At 41.8% G+C, this 27,311-nt stretch overlaps 1 protein-coding gene and 1 long non-coding RNA gene across 2 annotated transcripts in view; both read right to left on the bottom strand.

Moving 5' to 3' along the window:
- UST (uronyl 2-sulfotransferase) overlaps positions 1-27,311 on the bottom strand; it is a 315,313-nt gene that overhangs the window by 10,359 nt on the left and 277,643 nt on the right.
- On the bottom strand, positions 1,333-5,831 carry LOC114677518 (uncharacterized). The gene is made up of 2 exons (XR_003728847.2): positions 3,609-5,831; positions 1,333-3,069 (listed from the first exon to the last, which is right to left on the bottom strand). It is a non-coding gene; the product is annotated as an uncharacterized LOC114677518 (long non-coding RNA).

The raw sequence follows: 27,311 nt of genomic DNA, 5'->3' as shown, positions 1-27,311 counted from the left end.
ACATTTAATCCTTATAAAACTCCCAGTGCTGTAGGGCCTCTTATTATCACCATTTGTAGCTGTGACGCTGGAATTCAGAAGTTTGCCCAGGCTCACACAGCCGGGAAGTGGTGAAGCCAGAAGTTGGGTGTGGGGAACTCTGACTAATGAGCCCAGGTTCTTAATCCTCCACATTGCTGAAGAGTGGATGGAGCTCACAGTCTAAGGGAGATGCCTGCTCATAAGGCTTGTCACCGTGGGGGCAGAGAGGGCATCTGACTCTGATTCATTTGTTGGAGTCGACATTTCTTCTGTTTGGTCAGAAAGCCTCACCAGGGAGACCAGGCTTAATAGGCTTATCTTAAATACTCTGCATGGAGTTGAGTCTTTCATACTCACTATAAGATCATGAAGATTTGCTGTATGTGCTGTGTGTGCACGTCTGAGAGTACAGGTTCTGTGTGTGTTTCAACCAAGAAATGCAAAACTTTTCGGAGGCCTCCGAGGCACTATCCACCTCCTAAAAAATTTTCTCTAGATTTTGTTCTTAACATCTCCACCAGGTTTCATTTAGCTGTTCTTCCAAAGAGGCTTTTTTTTTTTTTTTTTTTTTTTTGAGACAGAGTCTTGCTCTGTCATCCAGGCTGGAGTGCAGTGGCGCTATCTCTACTTACTGCAAGCTCCGCCTCCCGGGTTCACACCACTCTCCTGCCTCAGCCTCCAAGTAGCTGGGACTACAGGCATCCGCCACCACGCCTGGTACATTTTTTTGTATTTTTAGTAGAGACGGGGTTTCACCACATTAGCTAGGATGGTCTTGATCTCCTGACCTCGTGATCCGCCCGCCTCAGCCTCCCAAAGTGCTGGGATTATAGGTGTGAGCCACCGCGCCCGGTCCCAAAGAGGCTTTTTATACTGAGAGTGATCAGGACAAAAGTGATACCCCATTGATCTTTGTATTTCCACGTGCACTCAGCACAGTGCTTCTCTCTACAGTCTTCTTGAGGGAACAAAAGAAACCATCAGAAGGATGAGGGTGCCGTCAGATTCGAGGAAGGCTTGGCTGTGTCTGTGAGATGGAGACAGACAGCTGGGCACAAAGGCAGTATCTGAAGGAGCTTCACAGAAATTCCCAAGAGACCCACAAATGCTGGGTCCTTAGCAAGAAGCAGTCTACCCTCCCATCTGGCTGGGGTCTGTACATTTCAGTGTTTAACTCTGTGGTTTGGTTGCCTTTTGGGACCAATAGTGCTGGCAAGGCACATTTTTCTGCCCCTCTACTTTAATCCATCAATACTTTTTGGCAAAAAGAAGCTGTGGCTTCAGGATGTTTTTCATATTTTTTTAAGAAGCTTTTTCTTATTACCTTTAGGGATTGGTCAAATAATCCCCTTAGTTATTTTCATGATAATTACCGAAAATTTCCTCAAAATAGGCACTGGTTTTGAGCTATGAAATGTTCAGAAGAGGGAAAACAAAGTAAAAAAACAACCTTTAACCCTTCTATTTAAAGAACACAATAGAGATTGTTTTTTCTTTATACACATGTCCAATCAGCCATAGAGGCAGGCCACAGGGGGACGGACTTCCAGGCTCTGCGCTGCCCCTGGGGAAGGAGTGGCAGGGACCCTACAGAATAGTTACGGTCCTGAGTGGAGATTCTTCTTACAGCTGGCCCCAATGACAAAAATCTGTAGTTGGCCACCCAATGCTGGCAGAGAATAAAACCTGGCATGAGGCCAGGAGGGGGCTGCTTTCTGTATGGTTAAAACTTTACAAATAGTGGCCAGAACAGTGCAGCTTCTCAGGCAACTCCTGTGGAGAAGCACATGCCTCTCATTTTCGTAGGGCTCTGTGGATTAATGCGCTTTCACATCGCCCCTCACTACCTTGCTCAATCTTCCCAGCAACCCATTTTACTTACAGATACCAAGGGCCCCAGAGGTCACAAGACCGGCTCAAGGCTGTACGGCCAGGACGTTTCAGTCCGAGGACTGGAAGGTGGGCTTTCTGATTCTCAACCTTGCACCTTTTTGCTACACCACAGGCTGTTAATTTCCAAATTGAGTGGAAATCTATAACCACCCACTTCTCCTTGCCCTGTGTGTATTCTGGCATTCAGGGAATCTGTTGAAAAGAAGGGCTTGAGTGTTCTAAGACGAGGGGAATGCTTTGGTAAGTCTGGGAGGATCTGGTGAAAAACTTGCAAGCCAGCAAAAATGTTTTCACACTAAGAGGGACTGTGTCTTTTTCATTTTTAGTTCCCCAGTGTCCAGCTCCATGCCTGGCACCTAACTACCCTCCATAAATGTTTGTTGATTTGAAACCTGTATTTTAAATCCATCTGCAAGACTGGATTAACCCAAAGGGCAACTTTTAGTGCTGACTATGCATACTTCATTTTTTAGCTAAATTCCTTCCTTAGTTGAGGGTCCTTCCTGGGCAAACTTTCCATTTCTGGAAATCGAATTTCTGGACAGTAGGCTGATAGAGAAGGTTTGGATCACAGGTTGCTCTGGAGAGGTAGTGGTGTTTGCTTTTCTTAGCCACTCTGTTGCAGAACACTATGTTATGGTGACAGAACGCTTGCAAATACTTAGCCAAGCTTAAGACATGCCATGATAAGGAAGGTCCACCACAAACACAAATAGCTATGTAGAAGCCACCACCTTGCAGCTCATGAATTTGTGCTGGGTGTGTTATTTACCCCAGCCATTAACTAAAGATTCAAACACTGTTGGGTAAAAAGACATTTATGTGTGTGACCTGACTTTGATGTATTAATGCTGGTCAGTTACTTAACTTGCCATCACTTTTGGTACTTTTTAATGATGCTTCTCCATTAGCAAAATGAAAGTGTTTTATTTAGAAGGAAAACATTCATTCAATCACATTCATTTGGCCTATGTGCCAAGGACTTTGCTTGTGAACTGCGGCTCTTTGGTCAGTCTTGAACACTTCCTGGTGGAAGAACTTAGCCCAGGCTTTCAGGAGTATCCACAGAAAGCTGGTGTCCCAGTGAAAAGGCTGTAGGGGAAAAGTTCTATTGGGACCTTGGAAACATCTCTGCCCGGCACCAGGCACACCCATCTGCATGGAATGCATATGTCAGTGGATTGCACACAGATTCTGGTTTGCCAACTCAGGGGCTCCTCCCAATGCCCTGCCAAACAAACACTGGGGACTTAACTTCTGGATGTGATGATAAATATCAGTCGCCAGTAACCTGTCTGCATGCAAGACTGGGCAGTGACAAGCACGATGTGCTTACTGCCCAAGATTTTGCTTTGATTTTGTTTTACTGCCCAAGATCTGAACATTTTTGCAAACATAGCAGCTTCTACCTCTGCTGCATTGACATTATGTTTGGACTGGTTCATAATCTTCAGTACTCCTAAAAGTCCCTTTAATGTAAATAAAAAGGAAAGCAGACCTGTTCCTGGGAGTCTCCCTTCCCACCTCTCTTCATCTGTCAAACATGCATAATGGAAAAACCATGTAGCCCTGGCTCTGGGCCAGAATAAACAATCTGGAAATACTCTATAAACCTAGCTGCTGCACCGGAGGCCAGAGGCCTCGCTTTATGACCTCCGAGATGGTTAACCATATACAAAATAACAAAAGCTCACCACCATCTTGCAGTGTATTTTGATGCTGGGCTGGCTCTGGCATTCCTTTCCTTGATCCGAGTGTATGCACACTCCGCGCTGACCAGAGCCCTCTTCCCGTAACAATCTGCGCTTGTTTTAACCTGGTCCAGCAGAGACTATGCACACCAAATGAATGCTAGTTTAATAATAATCAAAAGACGGGCCAAAGTTTACCACCAAAAAAAAAAAAAAAAAAAAAAGGCATGGTCAAAAGACGCATCAACTCTACAGCTTCAGGGGCGCTGAGGGGTGATCAACTGAGAGGCCTTGCTGTTTCAAGAAGCACGCTGTCTAAGAAACTGACTCACTCATATCATGTTAGATTACAGCCAGAGATTTCCAGCACATGGGGATAAAGCACACTTTCTCAGGCAACAGGTGTGCTGAGAGTCACAGTCAAGTGGAGCACTCGGCAGTGGGAGAGGAAGTACCGTCGGTGTACTCCCCAGGGTTGGCAAACGCCTGCCACCTCCATTCCCATACAGCCCTGCACCACGCTGGCCGCTCCCAAAACTGTGTGAACATGATGCTTGTCACAGATAGAGTAAACTCATTTCCTGAATTATAGGGGAGGCCACACAGTTCAAAGAGATGAAATACAACTGCAGGGCCGCCGGACTCCCTAGGGCTGCCTCCAACGGAAATGAATGTGTGTCACTGCGGCTCACAGTGATACGCTCTGGGCTGGCTGGGCCAGCGCTGCATTTGCCACTCAGATATGATCGATGGCATGTTAAGACCACCTTCCTGGTCATATGGCCATTAAGGGAGAAAAGAACAAAAAGCACTTCATGGCTGCCTTGGTGCTGAGGGTTGATAATGTAAACAGAAAACTTTTGGGGTGTGTTTTGCAGCCTTTTATTCAGATCTAGAAATATAAATAATTAAGAATAACTTGAGATCAGTTGGACTTTCAAGAGAATCTTTGATCTATGTAGTCAAGTAAAAGTTCATGATTTACTTTTTTGTTTTAAACAAATGCAGAAACCGCCAGGTTCCTTTGATGAAAGAGAATGAAGGGTTTCTAATGCACACACTTTGCTTAGATTTTTGAAAGCAGGAACACAGTAAAAGGAACCAGGAAGAGAAAGTATTAGCCTGTGGGTCGCTGAGGGCTCACCAAGACCAGGGCACTGGGCCCCTGTGGAATGGAAATCAGCCCGGAGGAGGAACGCATTTCCTAACCCCATGGAATTGGAGATGAGGGCAGCTCGTTGGACGGGCTTCTAGGTTATTGCCTGGGGGATCCAACTTCACACTACGTATGTCAGAATCTGCCGAAATTGCTAGAGGGGGTGGGCGGTGGTGATAGTTATTTTCTTGCCTGGATTATTTTTGCTTAGTCATCAGTGCTGTACTGAGCACCTACTAAGCTCAATGCTTGATTCCAGGAAATAAGAGAAATAAAATAAAATAAAAGCTAAAAACACAGGCTCTTTCTTCCAGAAGGAGTAAACAATAAAGGGAGAAGCAAATGTGCAATCCTTCCAACAGCTTCCTGGGCAATCTGGAGATCTGTTTCACTGTGGATGGGAAGGATGCTCCTCACAGTGGGGCATCACAGGAGGGAGAAGAAAGGGGGATCACAAGGGGGTGGCGTTGATGGCCGCAGATGTCCACCTTTCATGTCCTTCTCCAGGGCCAGGTGAACACCTTGCCGGACAAACTTAATGTGCAACAAATCACCGGAAGAGCCTGACACTTGCAGGGGTTTCGGTTCTGAGTTGCTGATAGCATCCCAGCTTCTGTTGATGTGGGAGCCTTCCAACCTCACCCTCAGATCCTAACGCCTAGCCTTGAACATGTCAGGGCTAGAGGAGATGGCCAAGCTCAACTCCTCCTGGGCCTGACACACACGCTGGGGGTAATGAGTCCTGGGACAGCTTCGGTTCCCTCCACAACCGCCCCCTGATGTCAGCGGCTCCGGCTTCCTAACGCCCTGCTGCCTGGATTTACCAGATGAAGGGCAAGTTGCTCTGTTTCTTTTCTCCCCAAGTTCGGCATCATGGCCCAGACCATTAAAAAGCTGACATACTTGTTTGAAAGTATATGCTACGGTAAATATACGTATGTGTTTTCCTCAGCACAGTTTTTACCATTAAAATACTGGCTTATATATGAGGATGGCAATAAAAGAAGGATTTATTTTCACAACAACAATTGAACCAAATATTTCTGTTTAAAAATATCTACTTCTAAAAAAAAAAACTTATTGGAAGAATTACTATGTCTTTATCAACAAAATGTATCTCTTAAAATATACCTTTAATTTGATTAATATGGTTTTTTTTTTGAGAAATGTGTTTTTATTACTTTTGTTGCTTTATTTGAAATCGTATTATGAAGGCCAGAACCAATGACTGATAAAGATATCCTGATCAAACAGGTTTTTCATCTGGATAAAGAAGATCAAGAGAAAAGCTAATGCAGCAGTTCTAAATTCTTTTGGTATCTGACAATTTCACAAGCTCTGTTTTTGCTTTATGGACAGGATTCTTTTTCTCTACTCCTCATAGTCTGTATGGCATTTGCAGGCCTAGGTTACTTCTCTTTCTCCCTCTCTTACACACACACACACACACACACACACACACACACACACACACATACACACTCCTCCTTTGACAGGGAGGAGGCCCTCTCCTGAAATCACACTTCATTACCTACATCTAGCCCTGATGATGTCAAAGCCAACTGCTGACACCCGTCACTCTGGGCACTCCACAGAGGGTGATATGGCCACAGGACAGTTTCTTGTCTCATTTTTTCATGTTGGTCTATTTTTTTTTTCTTCAAGGTTTCATATAGATCAAGCTACCTATCGAGATCCACAAAGGATCATCAGAAAGCCCTAGGGCAGTTTATAAGCTTTGAGCTTTAAACCTTAGTTCTCAGAGAAAAATAATTTACAATGTAAACATTTATTTTTCTGGTTGTGATGTACACATATAAACATACTGTATACATGATGTACAGATATACGTATATACTTACCTATATGTACATAGACACATATGCAAATACATAGTAAAGTTTTTAGGAAACTTAGGAAAACAAGAGTATAAAATAACTTTTAATCAAGCCACAGTTATTACTGTAGTAGTACATTTCCTTCTAGTCTTTTTCTTATTTATGCCTATTCATTGTAAAACACATCTGTGCCATATTGTTTATGTAGTTTTATCATCTTTAAAACTTAACTAACCATGACCATTTCTCCTATATCTTTAATTATTACCAATTACATTTTGCAATATGTTTTTACATGCTCCATTTTATAGATGCCTTAAAGGTCATATAACCATCTGCTACTGTTAGATGACTGGGTTTTCTGTTTCTATGACTCTCAATAATATGAAATGCACATCCTTGTTCACAAGTGATCATGTGCCTTTTTGCTTGTTTCCCTAAGATCAATGGCAGCTTTAGATAATGAGCAGTAAATTTTCCTCTTACAGCTAAGGACTTCAATTATGCCAACTCTAAGATACCACTTATCTTCTATTGTCAGAGATCCTGAAATTTTAAGACATTTATTTTATTGTTACATGAAATCAATCTATCACCTACCTTGCTAAAGTTTCAAAATGCACAGGGCCTTTTGAAAATCCTGCATCTCTTGACTGTGAGAATGTAAAGGAGTACAGCATGCCCTTAATATGGGAGTATGGTTGCTCGTAAAACATTTAGTGCACCAGAAGTTCTTAGTAACTTACACCACATGATGACTATAATCACAATGATGAAATCTTTTCTCATTTTTTGATTCTATGAACTGGGTACTCAGATCGGGCTATCACGGAACTTAGTATTTTTATAGTTAATTCAAAATGCATTTTCTTTAACAGAATATATCTTATCGCATTTTTTGTTTTAACATTATATTTGTCACAATCATCAGCCTCGATGAGTGAACCAATGGTGAGTCTCAAGAGCCAACAACCTGGATGTTCTCTCTGGAATGTTAAACATGGGGGAATTTTGATAAACCCTTGAAGGGCTGTGAATGAAGTAGCTGTTCATGGAGACTGAACGTGTAGATAAGTGAGATATTTAACCTTCTGCCCAGGCATTAAGAAGTTAGGTTAATAGGAGGTGCTACTCAAAATAACCATTCCCAAGTCAGGAAAGTGTGAAATGAAGTTCCAAGGATGCTGTCAATTCCACTGGGAGAGTTTGCAATGTTACTTTAAAATTAAATGTACTTTATCTGGGCAACCTGTAGCCCACTGGTAGTACTTGGTCTTAGGGGAATGCAAATTGACAGCCCTACCTCTTCCTTCTCTCCCTGTTAAAAATCAGATTTGCAACTTCACACTAAATAAGATAGTGTGAATATCTAAAAACATCCCAATTGCTTAACCAGGCAAAACCCTAAACAAAAATGAGATGAAACTGCAACCTTCCCATTTGTATGGGAGGTCCATTTGTTTTGGAAAGTTTGAAATTGACAAGCTAATGTCAGTAGACACCAGGACCATGTGAGGGAAAAATCCCTGGGTATCATGGCTATGACTTTAAAAAGCAGGGGTAGGCCGGGTGCGGTGGCTCATGCCTGTAATCCCAGCACTTTGAGAGGCCGAGGCGGTGGATCAGTTGAGGTCGGGAATTTGAGACCAGCTTGGCCAACATGGCAAAACCTCGTCTCCACTAAAAATATAAAAATTAGCCGGGCATGGTGGTGCATGCCTGTAATCCCAGCCACTCAGGAGGCTGAGGCATGAGAATTGCTTGAACCCAGCCGGGAGGCAGAGGTTGCAGTGAGCCGAGTTCACGCCACCGCACTCCAGCGACATAGCGAGACTCCTTCCCCGCTCCCCCCCGCCAAAAAAAAAAAAAAAAAAGAAAAGAAAAGGAGGAGGTAAAATGTTTGATATGGATAATGATATACTATACAAATGTTACAGACATATTAAAACTTGCAAATGCAATTTGGGAAAAAAATTAAACCATTTTAATTAAGCTCTTTCATTCTTCTGACATATGAGAGAAGAAAAAGAGAAGAGCACTGACATGCATAGGTTTTAGGTCAACAACAGGTTATAAATGAAGGTAGTTGTGATGACTTCTTGAGCTGAACTTTCATGGCCAATGGCTGTGAGAAACTGTAGAAGCTCGTGATGTCAGATGGAAGAGAAGGGACTGATTGCCAGGTTAGATTTTTGATGCAGCACAAGCATGAAATTGTGGTACAATGCACCAGCCATTAGCCACCAGCCTTCCCCTTTGATAAGACATGGGTGGGAGTGACTAAGGGGAAATGAAAAAGAAACAATCAACCAATGCTAGAAAGGCCATTACGTGACTTAGAAGCAGGTAACAAAGAGGTGCTGGTGTTACCAAGAAACGTGCCCATAGGTATCATTAGGTTCCGTTAGGATTGGTTCACTGTGGAAACAGCATTAGAGACAGGTGGCGGAGGGGACAGGAGAAACGGGTAACTTGAATGACATTCAAAGCATTCTTTAAAAGTGTGTTCAAAGGATGGAAAATCAAAGATGTTTGAAAGAGAAAAGTCAACAAATGGAAAAGCTGTAACCCATTACATTTTAGTTTAGTTTTATTGGGGCATGAAATGAACTTTCATGATGTTCTAAAAACAACAACTTAACTGCATAAAACTGAACAAGTGAATTGGCATTAAATCCATACCATATTTTTAAAAATCTCTTTTTGATATAATAATAGTAACTGGTTAGTTAGGTCATAGTCCTCTTCCTCAAATCATGCACAGTTAAAGAAATATTTCTAAAAATTTCTAATTGCTCCTACATTCTAGCAAAACTATACATCGACATGCTGGTTGATTTATGACTTTCTAGTAACCTTTACTCTCAAATGGCTTCTACCAAATTATTTATTTACTTGGTCTATGCTGAGGTAACCTCCTGGCTGGGCTGACTGCCGTCCTTTCAGCTCAAAGTGTAAAGGATTGAGTCCCCTCACTAAGACGTTTCTTGAGTTCCTGTGAGAGCTGTGGGTTCTCATGAGTCTCAGGTTCAATTTTGAAATGTCTCTCTTTTGGACTGCTTGAGCCTGGGATGTCTAGGCTGCAGTGAGCTGTGATTGCACCACTGCACTCCACTCTGGGAAACAGAGGGAGACCTTGTCCAAAACAAACAACAAACAAACAAACACTCAAAACAAACAAAAACTGTCTCTCCTTCCTCACCATTTCTCTTTGGAGAAAAGAGAAAATCTTTGACAATTTCTGACCCACTGAAAAATGTGAAGTGGCAAAGTTCCATACCTTTGCCAAAGGCTTCTAATTTCAAGCCTTCTTCAGGTCCACGGCGCTGCTTCGCCTCACTCTTGTCTTTCCTGCCCAGTTTCCTCTCTTAGATTACAAACTTAATCAACTAAATGCCCCCCCACCAATAGCAGAGTTTTTATAAGATCTGTATCAAGTCATTAGTTTTCCCATTAAGCATTGGTGTTCCCCCAGCCCCAGCATGTACGATGCACACAGAATCTGGAATCACAGGAGACTGCTGAGACAATGCTAGGTGTGTGACACCTTTTAACTATAAGTGCGAGATGATGTTGTTGAACATGAAAGGCTGTGGAACATGCAACCAGGAATCAGCATGTCCTCATTGAAAACTTTTACACCATTTCTACCAAAAAAGATTAAATTCGAATTGAAAGTTACTTAGCTCACTCATCACTTCCTGAGTTTTACGTGCAACAATAAAATGAAGGCCTACTGGTTACCGGCTGCCTAGAAGGGAAAGCAAGTGAAAGCTCTTTGGCTCTTCTTTGGGTAGATGTAATTCTACCCCACCCCTATCCCTTTGTGAACATTTACAAAACCCTCTGGCACGCAAGTATTTTTCTTTCCCTCCTTCTGCATTTTTTTCCCACGAGGTCCAAAGTCCCAGGGAGGGAGCTGCTGGGCATGGGGGGATGAGGTGAGAACAGGGTAGGGAACCACACCTGCTCTCCAATTGTGCTGGTGTCTTGGACAGGGGTGACAGATGGTGGACTTGTGCCAATGTTTCTAGCTTCTGTGACCAACTGTCCAGAAAGGCACTAGATATGAGCCCCAATTCTTGTACTTTTTGGCTGAGAGAATGCTTTGAAGCCTTTTCAACCATCATGCTTCTGTGCATTCCCTGAGGTATTTAGATCCCGTGCTTTGATAAATTAGTGGTTGCAACTGAGCACATAATTCCTTATATCCACTTAGAATGTTTATGAGATAATTAGTTCTCAATTTCATCCAGCATCATCAGTTCACCTCCTGATCAGATAGATACATGAGTGGCTATTTTTTCTGAAGTATGGCAAACATAGTTGAAATCGGTCGACATTAGGTTATACCTCATAGAGCATATAGTAAATAACTGTCATAGAAAAAACACACAACACATAAGTTTGGGTTTATAGACACAAAGAGGAACATAGAAGACAGGGAAAAATATGACCCTGAACATGAGCATGGAATGTTTTCAAACTTATTGATATTCACAGTCTTTATTCATAGCATCTTGATAGTATTCATGAGTAACAAAGGGCTTTGTGGAAACATCTGAAGGTCAATAATTCTTTTTAACAGACTAACAAGACCAAATTACTATTAAATTGATTTCAGTAGTTGATAACCATACTTATTTCTGGTAGACTACATATTTCAATAAACAACTTTAAAAACGAATGTCACTGAATGTCAATTCACTATAAATTTAACGGTGAGTATGTCACAAAATATTTTTATATCTAAACAACTAAAATAATAATAGGACCCTAAAAAGACTTTTAAAACGTGTTCATTAATCAAGTTTTGTTCTATATGATAAATCATGTACTCTAAGAATTTTTGAAACTCCAATAGATACTTGCTGTAACTAAACTGGAAAGGGTTCCCATTTTTGCTTTGCTATTTTAGAAAAATAAGCAGTTTTCCTTGGATTGTTTGCTTTCTTAAATTCCATTCCCCGATTCATTAAAACCCTTATGAAAACCAAAGTTGTTGACATGACTGAAACAAATGGCTTTACTGTTAACCAGATTGAGTCTTTGCAAGCACTTTACTACAGCAATTTTAGTAATACCAAATAGCAAAGTCTTTCCCCCTACAAAAAAACAAAACAAAGTAACATATCTAGAATATCAATGAACATTACCTCAACAGAACAACTAAGCTTTCCAGAAACACTGGGTTCTTGAGAATTCAGCAGAATAAAATTTCATAGAATCCTACATTTTATTAGCTACCCCATCATGGGGTAATCATGTTTTGGATTTTGCGAGAGAGAGAGAGAGAGAGAGAAAGAGTGGATCAGTTAAGAGCTTAAGAGCACGGCGTTGCAAGTCCCCTGGGCCTGGGTTGAGTGTTCATGCTGCTAACGACCAGCTCAGTGACATAGAAGCGTTATGAATCATCTCTAAGTTGGCAGTTTCCTTATCTGTAAAATGGGCATAATAATAATATCTTCCTCACAGGGTTGTTCTTAGGATTAAATGAAACAGTACATCTAAAGGACTTAACAAGATTCCTGGGACACAAGAAGCTCCCAATGAGTGTTAAATATAATAACAACAACTATTAATATTATGACTGTTATCCTCAAAATATATTCCCTTGAAACATCAGTATTCTGCCACTGAAATAGAAAAATGCTAATCTCTCCAAATGAAACAATTAATTTCAATTTAGTTGAAACTTAATGTGTTAATGATACTTCATGAAATTACAGACATCAAGACTTTGAGATACTCCGCTCCTATAAAATTTTAAGGTCTGGTGGTACAGTGAAAGTAAAGATTCATATCCCTTACAGTATACATGTGCATTTATAGATCAACCTTCCCCACCTATATATTCATTAGCTGCATAAAATTCCAAAGCACTTCTTGATCATGAATACTGTATAATCTATAATTATTTAATTCTGTAAAAATGTCAAAAATATATTTTGGATGTTTCATATATTTTCCCCTCCCTAATAGAGTTCCATTTGGGTAGTACTATCTCTTTTCTATTCATTTTTTTATCCTCTACTATATCTTCTTGCCTGTATTAGGCAAACAATAAGCATTCAAAAATCATTCGTGACTGCAGCATCTGAAACACTTTAATAAAAAAGGAAGAAAAGTAAAGTTTTGTGAGACACCCCTCATTGTCACTGCAATAGCTGGATGGTCTAGGGCAAAGAGAAAATGCAATGAGATACAAAGTGGAGATACAAAGGAGAAACCATAGCCCTGCTGAGATCAGGAACTGTACCATTCAATCCTCTGCTCAACTTCCTGGGCAATGTAGTTTAGGCAAAACCAATTCAGGTTTGCTTTCTTATGGAATGACATGCTATTTAAGTCATGGAATGTACAGAGGATCCACTTAAATCTTGCATCAAAAGACCCAATGATGCCCCTGAATTGGTGTTAGAAAAATCAGGCCCATTTGCAGGCCCGTCACTTCTTTGTTTTGGCCCTTCCACTTTTTCCAGAATGCTAGCCACCACTTGGCAGAGGTGCCCAAGGGGTTCAGAGGGCCTGCCTGACTTTCTAGGTCATGTCTGGTCAGCTGCATCTTTCACAGGGATGACCAGTGTGTGGCTGTAAGCTGTTGTGGAATTCTCTTCTCTTGAGCATAGATGTTTCTCCATCGATATGGCTGTGAAATTGAGATTGTGATGACTATTAAATGAGACTTCTTGGCTGCTGAGTCCCAGCTCATGGAATCCATGCATGGAGGCTTCTGGAGGATGCTGGTCTGTGGCCCTCACTCTTCACATTATTCCTCAACTCCAGCATCTTTCCCTGGGTTGCCTGATCTGTCTCTAGACTGAAGCCACCTGATGTTCCCAGAGCTTGGACTGCTTGTGCCTTCTGCCCAGCTGCCATCCCTGCCTAGATAACCACCTGCCCGGCAGTTCCCCTGGCTCTGGCTCCACAACTAGCCTTGGCATGTGGGCCTTTACAACACTTTCAACAAAGGAAAGAATTAAGAAGAAATGCTAAAATAGTCAGTCACACCATAGTCCAAATCAAATGGAAGAAAAGGCACACCAATTCATCTCCACATCCCATATTCTGACATCTTCTGACTCTCAGTATTTTTGTACCATTCATGATTTATTTTCTAAAAACTCAGAATCAATTTATATTTATCAGGGGTATGATGGTTTTGGCTAATATGTATCCCAAAGAAAAGTCCAAAGATTTATTTTTGTCACTTCATTTTGGAGGATAAAGTATATTGAAGAACATACTTCACTGAAAAATATCAAGCCTAAACTTCACTCCTGAATAATGCTGGTGTTTACCTCTCAGCAAGGATCCTTGTCAGTCACTAGGAAAAGCAAATAGGCAAATGTCATTTTAACATTCCTTTAGGATTGTGGTGTGGAATGCGAGGGAGGTTGACTAGAGTTTGGAGTATCCACACCTACCAAACATAAATCAATGGCTTCAAGATATCACAGCATGAAGACTTTATTAGGTGCCATCTGTAATCACTCAATGAAAAACAAATAAAGGATGAATATTTAAACCTCAGTTCTTGATATGAAAATAGCTGCCTAGTTCCCATCCGATTTGCTAAACCATCGTTATAATATTTAATCTTACTACTACAGCGACTTGTGAGGAGGAGGGTGTGTCAGCTACTGCAGAGTTAAGACAATGTGTTCTCAGATTCAGGACAGTTATGCTGCAATGGAAAAGATCTATGAGCTACCTTCTTGTAATTCAATTATTTTAAATATCTGCATTCAGGCCTGGAAAGTCAAGTCCTGCCCTTAATGGTGTTTATACCATAGTTCATACAGTAGATAAAATGTCAAGATTATTAAAGAGTTAAGTACAGTTATAGAATTTTAGTATTTCAGGGTTAGAAATCTACACACATTTTATAGCTTCTATATACAAGAAAGGGGTGTGTGTGAGAGACAAGGTGAGTTTTTTTTTTTTGAGACGGAGTCTCGCTCTGTCGCCCAGGCTGGAGTGCAGTGGCACCATCTCGGCTCACTGCAAGCTCCGCCCCGCAGGTTCACGCCATTCTCCTGCCTCAGCCTCCCGAATTGCTGGGACCACAGGGACTGGCTATGACGCCCGGCTAATTTTTTGTATTTTTAGTAGAGACAGTGTTTCACCGTGTTAGCCAGGATGGTCTCGATCTCCTGACCTCGTGATCCGCCCACCTCAGCCTCCCAAAGTGCTGGGAATACAGGCGTGAGCCCGGCCGAGACAAGGTGAGTTTTTAAAAAACTACTGGCTAGAATTTGCCAGGTGAACTGATGAAATCCAAAGGACAGTTGCCAAAAAGAAGTCAGAAGTCTTAGAGAGAGGGGCTGGTAAAGTCACAAAAAGTGGAACCCAGGATTTCGTGTGCACACAACTGTGCTGCCCCTCGAGAATGATGTTCTTCACTGGCCCCATTTTCATCAGTGTTGCTGCGCGTGCAGGAAAGAACAGGAAAGAGAGAGGGATAAAAATTCTGTGTGCTCCTAGCAATTCCACAGTGAGCCAGTGGGCTTCCCTTCTGCTTCCACATAATTTTTATCTGAACATTCAATTATTTTCCTAAAATACATGCTTTTCCCACAATTTAAAATGCTACATGCTTACTATCTAACAGTTGGGAAATGAAGAAAATAAATTAGGCCGGGCGCGGTGGCTCAAGCCTGTAATCCCAGCACTTTGGGAGGCCGAGACGGGCGGATCACGAGGTCAGGAGTTCGAGACCATCCTGGCTAACACGGTGAAACCCCGTCTCTACTAAAAAATACAAAAAACTAGCCGGGCGAGGTGGCAGGCGCCTGTAGTCCCGGCTACTCGGGAGGCTGAGGCAGGAGAATGGCGTAAAAACCCGGGAGGCGGAGCTTGCAGTGAGCTGAGATCCGGCCACTGCACTCCTCCCTGGGCGACATAGCGAGACTCCGTCTCAAAAAAAAAAAAAAAAAAAAAAAAAAAAAGAAAGAAAATAAATTACTAATAATCCCGCCACCCAGATATGACTAACAACATCAACATTCTGAGCATTTCAACGTAACCATTTCCTGTGCTCACATCGTTTTTCTAGTAAAACGGGTATCATATTGTAAATACGATTTGCTATCCTTTTCTCCTTTACTTCGTGTCACATCATATTTCAAGCAATCAGCTATGTCATTTAACTGTTTTTGACATATCAAAATGTATTTAGTTATTCTCTTATTTTTACAGTTGTCTTTTTGCTGTGCAATGGTAAACTATCCTGTGAGGAACATCCTTATAACAGTTTTTAGGTACCTGTATGATTTTTTTTTCTAGCAACTGAAATGGGTCAAAGGTTGTGAACATTATTTTCTCACCAAGGAATCAAGGAATCACTTTCATTTAATAAACACATCAATTGTAATATACAATTTGATGAGTTTTGACAGCTATATATGCCTATGCCCCTACTACCACAATCAAGATACAGGATTTTTAAAATCAGTTCTGCAGCTATGGTCATTTTGAAGGCTTTTAAGATGCATCACTAACTTGCTCTTTACCCCAGGGGGTACCAATGTGCTCTTCCTCCAGGAGTCTCCTGAGGTGCCATTTCTCTTCGTCCTCATCACTGGGGACTCCATGACTACTCAGTGTTTGTCCATATAACAGGCAATAACAATTTCACAGAAAAAATGGTCTTATTTTAATATGCACTTCCTAGATGATGAATGTGGTTGGGCTTATTTTTTAGTGTATTTGTGGCAAACTGTACTTCTCTTTCTCCATTGTTTTCTGTTAGTGATTTTCTTATGGATTTGTAAAAAATGCTTCATGTTTTAATAAAATATAATCACATTAAATCTTATCATTGTTGCAAATATTTTGCCAACTTAAGAATGTTTTAAACATGCTTAAAGTTTGAATTAAACATAGTTATTCTCTACTCTCTCTCTTTTTCTTTTTTATTGAGACAGAGTCTCACTCTATTGCCCAGGCTGGAATGTAGTTGGCCCCATCTGGGCTCACTACAACCTCTGTGTCCCAGGTTCAAGCAATTCTCCTGCCTCAGCCTCCTGAGTAGCTGGGATTACAGGCACCGGCCACCACGCCCAGCTAATCTTTGTATTTTTTAGTATAGATGGGGTTTTGGTCAGGCTGGTCTCAAACTCCTGACCGTGCCAGCCCTTTACTTTCTCTTTGTATAAATATGTATTTTACTGCTTTTATGCTTAGTAAATCCTTAGCAAAACCCCATCCCCCAAAAAACAATCACCTATATTTTTCTCTATTCCTTTCGTGTTTTGATTAAAAAAAAAATTAACTGTTTAGACCATCTGGAATTTATTAAGGCCCATGGTATAAGGAAAGACTCTATTTTTTCCCTAAACATTTAGCCAACTAATTTACACCTTTATTTACTCTTTCTTTTTAATGACCTTTACCACAGAGCACACTACCTTTTATATAAGCCTCTGTTTCTGTTACTGTTTCACTGACTTGTCTATCTGAGCTTGTGCTTTTACACCATTATTTTAAACCCAGGAGCTTTCTAGTATTTTTGAATCTTGTTGGGCAAATCTCCTCTCATTACTTTAAAAAAAGATCACTGGCCATGTCACTTGTTTATTTTTTCCAGATGAGCTTGAGAATCACTTTAAGCTAAAAAAAAAATTCTTTAAATTATATGCTAATGTGAGGAAAATGGCATTTTTATGATATTCCATATTTTCAGGCATGAACATGGTCTGTCCTCTTGGTTTGCATTTCTTTGGTTGTTGTTGTTCCCAAAGTAAAGTTTGGTGCCCACATTTCAAGTAGAAATTCTGGGCTAGAATTTCTCACAAGGGCTTGAACTATTAATGAAAAACTCTGACCTCATTTAAATAACCCAAAATGGCCAAGGGGTGGGAGAACACATACGATTATATTTCAGAGAGTTAAAAGGACTTTTAAATTTTGAAATGCTCCATAAATGATTATGAAAATGTGTTTCCTTGACTCTGACTAATGAGCCTTAGTGTGAAAAATCCTAGTTCTATTGGATTTCTAATGAAATCCTAAATCTATTTCGTTAAAGACATACAGAGTATAATTGCAGCGCCATTCTGTACACATTCCTTAATTTTTCCTAAAAACTCAATGTTATTTTCACATTGGCAACTACTAGTAAAGTATGCCTAAGTATTAGGCATCATTTTTTTCCCCATTAGTTAGCTTACTCCATTTCACAGATATGTGGAAACAAAGTCTGGCTTCAATTTGCATCTGAGATGGGGTGTGTATATATTTTTACTCTTGGTTTGTATTAAAAATAAACTAGAAGAGCAAGTGGGAATGTGCTACAGGATGTGGTCACTCAACTTCATGTGACCTCGACATTTGCATTCGAAAACAACTCTAGTAACTTCAAAGGTGATTTTCAAAATAATGCAGAAGGAAAATCATTCCTCTTTAACTCCAAACAGAGACACGCCAAGAAGTCAAGTCCACTCAGATCAGTAGGCACTAGATGGGCAATTCTGCTGTCACCAGAAAAGTGGAAGCCAGTAGAGTCCTCATGCCACACTTGACAAGGAATCACACCAGGGAATGCTGGAACCTGCACCATGACAGATAGACTTCGGAACAATTGTGTTGGTCTCTCCTTTCAAACTCAAAGACTTGACTAAGTTGAACACTTGAAAACCCTGCCCTATTGCAGATGGAAACAGAAGAATCAAATGAGATGATTAGAAAAGTGCCTTGGAAACTGTACTCCGGTGCACGAGCACATTGTCTCCATTAATCCTCAGAATAGCTTTGTGAGATCACCATCCTCTGCTTTCAGATGAAGAAACAGACATCCCGAGAGGTTAAGGAGCTGGCCCAGAGTTAAACAGCTGGTAAGAATTAAAGCTGGGATTCGAACCCATGCCTACTGACTGCAAAGACCATGATTGACCTATGTACTGTACCATTTTCACATCTCAGGAAAGGAGAAGAAAACTTCACCAATAGGAGATGTCTTCTTGTTAAAGAGCAGCTTTTAGCTTCCTAGCAGATGATCACGAACAAACTGAAGTGAAACAGGATCCCAAAGATCAGCCAACTCCTTGGCCTGCTAACAGGCAGTGGTGGCCCTAGCCCTGCCCAGTAGACTGGTTTGGGGACCAACTTATAACACCAATTGTGTGTGACCTGCACATTCCCAACAGAAAGAAGCCTCTGAGCTTGCTTTTGGTAAACTTCCAGGATAGGGCTGAAGCCATTCTTGCTTACATTTTGTTCACCAAATAAGACTCCAGGCTCCATAAACAGGGATGCATGATGTACTCCAGGCACAGGTATGTTCTAAGTGCATTAAAGCTGTGTATGGATTTGAAGGGGAAATCTCTTTCCAATTTCTATTGAATACTTCTTGACTGTGGCCTGCAGAAAACAATAGTTGTTGACAGTCACATGTCTGGCATCCAGCAATCTGGCTTCTCTGATGGTTTTCCAGCTCTATGGTGAGCTGGGAAAATATCTAGAACATTTCTAAGCAGACATTCTGGGAGATGGCTTTTTTAAAGGAATAAATGAAAGGACTTCAAGCTTCCAAACTTGGGTGACTGGCAAAACTGTGGCACTGTGGAGTAATCTGCATCCCTTTAAGTAAATAAAACACGAAATCCTACATAGATGATTAAAGAAAATGGAGAACTAGACGGGGGTTGCCTTGCTCTCAAAACCCCATCTCTCCTTCTCAGAGATTTTTGCTGGCTTTAAGCTCAGTCTTTCAACCATAGGAGAGGGTTGTTCAGTATATGAGAAGGCAATACTGAACTAGAATCATTTGGGGCTTCCTGGCACCTTCCAGTCACCTCCCTGCTGTGGACAAGGGAATTGTTACTAAGCCTGTGCCTAGAGATCCTCAGGGTACCCACACACACTTCCTGGTGAGTGCCGTCCGTCTCCTCTCTGTTCTTCCTGTGACTAGCAGGGTTGGGCGCATCATCGGGGCTCAAAAATATGTTTGCTCTTACTTTTCATAACAAAAACCACAATTACTTTTGCACCAACCTAATACATTAAATTGAGTTTGTGGACCAAATAAATCCCTTTTCCTTATTTCTATGTAGCATTACATCTTAAATAAAAATGAAGTTTAGTATACCATGAAGGGGAACTTACGGAAAAACAAGGAACGTAGGAGCAACTCTCAAAATAAAAACCCAGTTTCACAAAAAATGACAAATGTCAAATGCACAGGTTTCTGATCCCCAGATAGCTAATGCTACCCCTTAGATCCAGGAAAGCCTGTCCACACATCCACACTTTGTGTAAAGACCCTGCCCTGGGACTTAACTTCAGAACACCTAATCGCTCTGAATTTGAAAACAGGACTAGATTATAAAAGCTGTGCTCGATTAGTTACACCCCTAATAAAAAAAAATGGTACTTATCAACTTACAGAATTTGGCATACAGTTGAGACACTGATTGTTTCAGCAACGTGTGCTCACTATGTGCTCACTTTGTAAAACAAAACAAAACACTAAGCCTTTGATGCTGGCATAATGGCCTTTTTCTCTTGGGTGGATTCCACTTTGCAAGTGTTTCCTGCCCCAGATTAATCTGCTATCCAAAGCACGTGTTATTGGAAGAGCTTTTCGCTATTTGTGCCCAAAATATTAGACTACTGAGCACATTATTAAGCAAACTTGAAAACGACTTGGATCTTTTTTAGGAGCTCTCCAGATGGGTTACCGCCTTTCAGCTGGGCCCAGCATTCTTGTCTCTGGCGGTATTAAGCTGGAGCCACAGGCATGCAGCAGACGCCATTTCCCCAATAAATCCCATGGCCGAATGAGGCAGAGTGGGCACCAGTCACACTTCATATTAAGCTCAGTCTACAGATGCGGATACCTGAATAATACTCCCACCGACCCTCACCCCCTCAAAAGCAAAATGTAGAAATGTAGGGAACTACATTCGAGGTTGAAGCCATCAGTACAGATCCAGTTGTTCAGACTGTCATCTGACATTGTGTTTCCTCACTGAGACTAGGGAGAAAAAGAGTGAGGGGAAATGGGAAACTTTAACCACAGGACCATAATGGAGGCCACAAATAAGCTACTGTATGTCAATAGAAGTCAGACACTGACAAGAGTTTTGTTTTTTGTTTTTTTGAAATGAAAAAACATTGACATTTTAAAAGACTACACTAATACTGCTTGAGAATTAAGAACTGGTCGAAGTTTCAGGCTGAACAGAGGGAAATGTTTAGCAAAACCCTCATGAAATTGATTCAAGTTTTACGAGGAATTAAGTTACAGTTTTTGACTCTGAACCATTAAAACCAACCATTCAGCCAAAAATGTATCTGGGATTTAACATTTTCTTTTGGAAAAACATCTTAAAAGTGATGTACCCTAGTCACTTAAAGGCTGTGAAACTCTATTTTAACAATATGATGGGGCCCACTTTCAACCAAAGCAAAGCTAATAATAATATGGTCTAAGATCAAGACTAATAACACATGCAGTTTCGTATCTACTTATAGACACTCTGGGAGTTGTGTGGTCTTTTGTGATAGCCACTAGGGCTGATTCTGGGTTGGTGAAAGTAAGCCAATCTTCCATGGCCGATGCCAGGAACCAACGCACATGCCCTATTATACTTAGGCAAACAATATCCTATGTTATAATGTGGAAATATAGAAGCATGGCAGAGCCATAAGTCAACCTGCATAAACACAAGGCTTGGTCACCATTTGGAGTGCCAGCGCCACATCCTGATTCTGAACAAGATGGCCTGCCTCGGGGCCTCGGGCCAGTTCTCCTGACTGAGGGCAGCCAGTGGCTCCTCCTGGTGGCTCTCTGTCAGATGACGCCTGTCCACATCAAGGCTCCCACCAGGATGCTTCCTCTCCCGTGGTAGGGCTCGCAGGGGCCAGCCCTCAGAAAAGGAGGTCACAGCACTGGCCTACTGCACAGACCAGAATGCTCACTGTTCTAGGGGATGTGGATGCCTGTGAAAATCTGAAAATTCTTTGCTTCCCAGAAAAAAAGGAGGAACATGAAATTTTTTTCTTATAAACTGGATGGCAGCCAGGTGTCATGGTTCACACCTGTTATGCTAACACTTTGGGAGGTCGAGGTGGGTGGATTGCTTGAATCCAAGAGTTTGAGACCAGCCTGGGCAACATAGTGAGACCTCATATTTATAAAAATAAACAAACTAAGTGGGTATCGTGGCACAGAACTGTGGTCCTAGCTACTTGGGAGCTGAGGCAGGAGGACCGTTTGATCCCAAGAGGTTGAGGCTGCAGTGAGCCGAGATCATGCCACCACACTCTAGCCTGGGTGACACAGTGAGACCCTGTCAAGAAAGAAAGAAAGAAAGAGAGAAAGAGAGAAAGAAAAGGATGGTGATGGAGCAGCTGAAAGATTCTCTGAAAGGCCAGGCATGGTGGCTCATGTCTATAATCCTAGCACTTTGGGAGACCAAGGCAAGAGGATCACGTGAGTCCAGGAGTTTGAGACAAGCCTGGGCAACATAGTGGGAGTCCATCTCATCATTTAGGAAAAAATATATATCAAATAAAACAAAAATTCCCTGAAAACCATGTGGTGGACTTCAAGTTAAGAACGTCTGCTGTGGGCTGCACCCAGTGTTGTAGGAATGCCATGGTTTGTTGAGAGGAGGAAAAGTACTACTGAAAATCAGCTCTTTTGCAAAAAGCCCTCACTCTTAGTATCACAGGCCATGTCTGGATATCCACCATGAATGACTCCTTCCTTTGAAGTAGAGTGCCCTACCTCAGGGCGCTGCTGGACCACGGGCGGCAGGGTGGTGCACTACTATGCCTGGGTCTGGGTCCTGGTGCAGTGTGGACCAGGGCAAGCTACCCATGAATAGGATTTCTCACTGTATCCCACGGCAGCCAAGCTTTAACCCTCTGCCCACATTGCTAATGAGAGGAATGGCAGGAAGGGTCAAAGATGTGAGATAATGAACCTGCTTAAATGGCCAACAGTTCACATCACACCACCTGTATTTTTAGTGAACCAAATTTAGATGAATAAAGTAACATACTTCCCACTAAAAAAAAAGCTCTTTAAAATAATTATCAGTACATGTATAGTAAAAAGTGCCTAAAATGATTTTTTTTCTAAGGAGCCTCCCCATAAAATAGTGATGTCCTATATAAACTTCAGTTTCCTCATCTGTCAAATGATGAATAATTTGGGAATTATAAAATAATATAATTATAAAAAATATATAAATAATATAAATATATATATAATATATATAAATAATATAATTATAATTATATAATTATATATATAATTATAATTATATAATTATATATAATTATATAATATAAATATAATTATATAATTATAATTATAATATAATTATAAAATAATATAATTCCCAAATTATATTGGGAATAATAAAATTGCCTAAGTCATTGGATTATTCTGATAATTACATTAGGTAGCCCACATAAATGCATATCACAGTACATACATATCACATACATGCATACCACATAAATGCATATCACAGTACATGCATTCAGTATTAATTCAATACATTTTTGCTGTATACCCACTACGTGCAAAGCACTGTTCTAGTATTTCTATGATCACTATTCTCATTATTAGAAATTTCCCTGGGAAGGACAAATTGTGTTATTGTCAGCTGTCAATACATTGTTTTCTAGATCATTCTAGATCTTTGTTCTAGAATGATCTATTAGGGTCCTTGGGGAGTGGGCCACAGGACAGCTGAGTTTTAGGATGGTTCTGGTGCCAAGGGTGGTCAGCATGGAGAGGGTGGTCCAGGGTGTGGGAATGGAGGCCTGGAGGCAGGCATGAAGTGGGGGAATCTGTCCAGGAAGATAGAGTAAGAGGATGCAGAAGAGAAACTCTCTTTGCTCAGAGGAGGGTCTGTTCTGATCATGGTCTCCAGTTGTGGGAGAGAACAAGCGATGAAAAGGCATCCGAACAGAGGCACATTTCACCATGACCAGAGACTGTCACCAACACTCTGCGCCAGTGTGGAAAGGATCTCCATGACTAAACTGAAGGCCTGGCGTGCAGGGGCTACCCTGGAGGAGAGGGGTTCCCTTCAGAAGAGCAAGGGGCATGGACAAGGGGACAAAAGGTAGAACATCCCAGCTCCAGGTCTCTCCCTTGGTTATGAACCTCGACAGGTCAGTCAGACTTGCTGGCCACACTGCATTTGTGCTCCTATCTCATGCCTTTGCCCTCTGCTCTCCTGCAGGATGTTGCAGAGATAGCTCACTGGGCTGGAGGTCCAAGAGGAGGTGTTCTTTGCCCACTAGTGAGCCAGCAGGTTCCAACTCCTCCTGGAGTGGATAGCAAGAGGTCCCAGGCAAGGAGGAAGTCAGCACAGAGATCAAGACTATTAAATGCATCAATATCCATAAAGCCCTCATGATGCTGTCTGGTTCACAATAAGTGCACGATCACCAGTGTTTGTTAAATGGCCCACCTGCCTCTCCCTCAGGAAATTTCCTTTTCAAGGCCCACCTGGGAAACATGGACTTTCTTTAGGTTTTATTTAAAAGGGCAATGTTTCTGTAAAGCAGAGGTTCACCCAGGGTCTTATGGGGATGCACAGGCTATATCTCAGAGCAAGGAGGAGGATGTCATGCACTCCATTCACTGGGGCAAATGGTGTCTGCCTCTACTACAGCAACTTAGTAAGATGGCTGAGAAAATGCACTCAGATCATGGAAACAGAAGCCAGTAAGGAGAGGCCTTGGGAGTCTTTACCTGGATGTTTCTGAGCCATGCCGTGGAGTTCAGTCTGCTGGCACCTGTGCCTAAGGGCCACATGCTGGAGAATGCATTGAATCGCAGGTCTTTCACTGACTGACTACATACAAAATACAAGTTTATTTTAATCAATTAATTAATTTATTTTTTGAGAAGGAGTTTCGCTTTTGTTGCCCAGGCTGGAGTACAACGGCATGGTCTCTACTCACTGCAACCTCTGCCTCCTGGGTTCAAGCGATTCTCCTGCCTCAGCCTCCCGAGTAGCTGGGATTACAGGCATGTGCCATCACACACAGCTCATTTTTGTATTTTTAGTAGAGAAAGGGCTTCCCCATGTTGGTCAGGCTGGTCTTGAACTCCTGCCCTCGTGATCTGCCCGCCTGGCCTCCCAAAGTGTTGAGATTACAGGGGTGAGTCACTGTGCCTGGCCTACAATTTTATTTTTACAATGCTAATCTGCTAGTATCTACAGACATCTTGCAGGAAAAAATAACAATACAGGTAAAAATCAGATCAAAATAGTGGAAAGAAAGAATGAGACAAGTGAAAATTAAAATGCTGGGTGACACTGTGACACACTAATGGCATCAAACTGGTTTCAGTACTTTATTTAAAAAGCTATTAAATACTTAACTTTGTTACCACCAAGGTTCGAGTGGTTTGAGTTGGAAGAGCTCAGGGCTGTATGAAAAAGAGAACAGGGGCAATTTTTATCTTCACGCTAAACGAGCCTTCGGATCTCGGGGTGGAGGAACAAGATACACAGTCACCCAGGTAGGCATGTCCAGGCATTTGTCCCAAACAGGCTCGGTGAGTAACCATGTTTTACATGCTGTTCGGAAAACTCGGCCAGGCAGGAGGTCAGAAAGGAGAGAAGGACAGGAGAAGGAGACCCAGTCAGAGCTTCTGATGGATAGTGTTTTGAGGCAGGTGCTGTGGGTCTCAGGAAGTGATGAGTCACGGCCCTGTTTTCAAAAAGCCTCTGTGGAGTTAACTGCCAAAAAAAAGAGGACTCCTCCACTTCGTGCAAATGACAGAGGACAGAGAGCACAAGCAAGCCCTCCCCTAAGGGGCCCCTGCCACAGTTTCCTCTTGTTTCCTCGCTGCTCAGTTGTGGCCCTTCTCACGCTCCTTTTTTTGTCTGATCACAAAAACAGAAGAAGCTACAAAGCACGGTGGGAAGCCCACAGGGTTTGGAGCCAGACAGGCTCTGCCTTGCACCAGCCATGAGACCCTGGGTATGGCCCTTAGACTGTCTGGCTGTGTTTTGTCCTTTGTAGAATAGCAATAGTAATATCTAACTTGCCGTGCCGCTGTGACTATTAGAAATATATATGTATAATCCCAGCACTTTGGGAGGCCGAGGCAGGTGGATCACCTAAGGTTGGGAGTTCGAGACCAGCCTGACCAACATGGAGAAACCCTGTCTCTACTAAAAATACAAAAAAATTAGCCGGGTGTGGTGGCGGGCGCTTGTAGTCCCAGCTACTCGGGAGGCTGACGCAGGAGAATGGTGTGAACCTAGGAGGTGGAGCTTGCAGTGAGCTGAGATCGTGCCACTGTACTCCAGCCTGGGGGACAGAGCAAGAATCCATCTCAAAAACAAAAAAAAACCAAACAAACAAAAAACCAAAATTAGCTGGGCGTGGTGCTGCATGCCTGTAATCCCAGCTACTCAGGAGGCTGAGGCAGGAGAATTGCTTGAACCCTGGAGGCGAAGGTTGCAGTGAGCCGAGATCGCATCATTGCACTCCAGCCGGGGCAACAAGAGTGAAACTCCGTCTCAAAAACAAAACAAAACAAAACAAACAAACAAAAAAAGAAATATGTATGTATATCACAGAGCATAGTGTCTGGACACGGATGATCCCTAATACATGTGCCTCTCTGTGATGCACGTGTGTTCCAGGAAAGGCAGAGAACACAGAAAAGTCTACAGGAGAAACTAAAACCACGCAGAAACCACCACAACTAACAACTGCAATTCTTTTGGTATTTTTCCTTCTAGTTTGTTCTGCTAAGCATAATGTGTGTGTGTGTGTGCGTGTGTATACAACAAATACATAAAAATATCGTATAATATAAATATAATATCGTGTCAGATTTTTCATTGTTTTTCTATTTCCAATGTATTAACATTCTTCAAAATAAAATTCCAACCACCTCATCATATTTCATTGCATCACTGTAAAATCACTTATTAAGCTTTCCCCAAATATTAGACATCTTTTTTCCCCCTAATTCCTTTCTACAACAAAGAAAGGCAATCCAGAGGACAATGTTCATCTTTGAAGGCTCTTTGTCCTAATCCAGGATTTGCTCCATAGCTGCTTTGAACGTGGGCAGATCTTACTATCACAGACCCTCCGGGTCCTCCCCTGGAAATGGGGAGGAAAAGGACTTCTCACTGCATTAGTTTCCTGTGATAACAATTACCACAAACCGGGTAGCTTAAGACAACAGAAGTTTATTCTCTCATAGTTCTGAAAACTAGAATTGATGTGTTGGAAGGGCCGTGTTTCCCTTGAGGGAAGAACCTTCCTCCTCTTCCATTTTCCAGGGGCAGCTGGAAATTCTTGGTGCTCTCTGGCTTGTGACAGCATCTCTGCCTCCATCTTCACTGGCCTTCTTCCTTGAGCCTCAGTCGCTCTCTCCTTTTAAGGGCACAAGTCATTGGATTCAGGGTCCACCCTAATCTAGTATGACCTCATCTTAACTTGATTACATCTGCAAAGTCCCTACTTCCAAATAAGGTCTCATTCACAGATACAGGGAATTAGGACTTCAAGATATTTTGCAGGGGAAACAGTCTCAATTCTTGGGTAACGTTAGGGGACTCACAACACTGCCTAACAGAGATGTGAAGAAGTGAACCAATGTAAGTCTAAGGTACTTTGCTAACTGTAAAAGTGCGATCCAAATGCAAATTGCCGCTTTGAAAGGTTTTGGGTCAAACCAGTTATTTAGGAAGACAAGAGTTTCTC

Source organism: Macaca mulatta, chromosome 4 (assembly GCF_049350105.2).
Source record: "Macaca mulatta isolate MMU2019108-1 chromosome 4, T2T-MMU8v2.0, whole genome shotgun sequence".
NCBI lineage: Eukaryota > Metazoa > Chordata > Mammalia > Primates > Cercopithecidae > Macaca > Macaca mulatta.
Note: the sequence above shows the minus strand (reverse complement) of the source record. Positions and strands in the feature narration are given on the sequence as shown.